The sequence below is a fragment of the Bubalus kerabau genome, chromosome 10, assembly GCF_029407905.1.
Source record: "Bubalus kerabau isolate K-KA32 ecotype Philippines breed swamp buffalo chromosome 10, PCC_UOA_SB_1v2, whole genome shotgun sequence".
Taxonomy (NCBI): Eukaryota; Metazoa; Chordata; class Mammalia; order Artiodactyla; family Bovidae; genus Bubalus; species Bubalus kerabau.
The window spans coordinates 85,630,765-85,632,577 of record NC_073633.1 but is presented as its reverse complement, the minus strand read 5'-3'; the positions used below and the strand labels follow the sequence as shown (position 1 = coordinate 85,632,577).

The 1,813-nt window shown below is 40.2% G+C and overlaps 1 pseudogene; it reads right to left on the bottom strand.

Moving 5' to 3' along the window:
- Window positions 1-414: 414 nt before the first annotated feature.
- Window positions 415-1,145, bottom strand: LOC129622127 (GTP-binding nuclear protein Ran-like; annotated as a pseudogene).
- Window positions 1,146-1,813: the final 668 nt, after the last annotated feature.

Below are 1,813 nucleotides of genomic sequence, written 5' to 3'. Positions count from 1 at the left end.
GGGGATCTTCCTGACTCAGAGATGGAAGCCACGTCTCCTGCATTGGCAGCCAAATTCTTTTTTTTTAAATAGATATTTGAAATACAACTTTTTTCTGAGTCTAAACAAACAGGAACGCGAGTGGCAGTAGCAAACAAGATTCCACCTCTCAGTATTGTCATGTGACTGTAGCAGTCTTATATTTGAAACTCAAGGCGGAAGCATCTGTATCCAAAACACCTAAATATACAGGTCCGAAAAACGAAGTTTTCTTTAAACTGCCACTTTCACTCCAAAGCCCATCCATCTCCTTCAGCATCCAAAGAGTAAGCACATGTTCTGCTTAGATGTATAATAAAGTGTGAACATGCACCACGGACATAGGACAGTTGCCTGTAAAACTAGGCTTCTGACGCTGGGCTCAGCTTCGGTTTCTCACAGGTCATCATTTTCATCCAGGAAAGGAGCTGTCTGTGCAACCTCTAGATGCACTGCCAGGCTGGGTCCATGACCACCTCTGGCGGGTGAGAGCGGGCATGATGACAAAGTCCGAGTTAGGTCCTCCACTCGGCTTTCTAGCAAGCCAGAGCGAGGGCTTTTCAAAGCTTTTCTGCCTACTTTTGGCAGAAATGACATAGTACTGAAGATTCTCCTTTTGGTGGAAGACAATTGACTTTGCCTTAATCTTTCTGTCCTTAATATCTACTTTGTTGCTACACAATATGATGGGGGTTGTCCTCACACACTCGTACCAGATCTCTGTGCCTGTTAGGCGTGTTCTTGTAAGTAACTCCTGATGTTATGTCAAACATTCTAACGAGACACTGATCTTGGTTATAGCCATCTCTTCGTCCACCACATTTCTCCTGACCAGCTGCATCCCATACATTGAACTTAATAGGTAGGTCCTCTGTTAGTATGGAACACAGGGGATGGGACTCAACACTCCAGGTAGCTACACACTTCTCAGATTCACCAGTCAGATGGCGTTTCACAGATGTAGTTTTCCCAGTGTCGCCATCACCCACCAAAACAAGTTTGAACTGAACTTGGGGTTCTCTTTGGGCAGCCATTGTAATGTTACTTTCGGATATCTATCCGACTGAGTTGGCAGGCAGATTCTGTACCACTGAGCCACCAGGGAAGGCCATCAGTAACTACATATATTAAACAAATAAATTTATAATAAAAGTAAGAATGATAAAGCATTGTGTTACAGTTTAAGTGGCTACGTATTTTCTTTCTTGATGTTTCTAAAATACTGGAGCATCTTATTAATCTGATTGTATTTTAGATCCAATGAAATATGGCCCACAAAACAGATTACCTGTCAACTCTCCCAAACCTTCTGGATTCTATTTTTGATGAGACAACAAAAGAAAGATTCATTGGAGATTGGTACCAGGGGTTCAGAGATTCACTGGGGTTGGTACCATACTCTCCAGAAAGAGCAATATAGAGATGTCTCACAAAGGTTCATCCTAAACCTATTCTCTAATTTGGCAAGCTAAGAGATCACAGGCAATGTAAAACATCCATTCTTATCACTGACATTTGCTTTCTTATCACCTCTCTCTAGTATCTTCCATTTCTAATTATATATATATATATTTTTTTGGGGGGGGGGGATAAACAGTCTTTATTTCACCAGCAAATAAATTCAGGTCATCTCAGGTTTGGTAACCAAATGGATCATAAGAAAACATGTTTGCTCTCAGATTTTTTAAATTGTAAAATTAAAAAAAAAAAAAGGATTGTGGACATATATATACACATAGGCCTTAGAAATTTATATATAAGGATGAATGTGTAAATAGATATCTTTGTTGTTGTT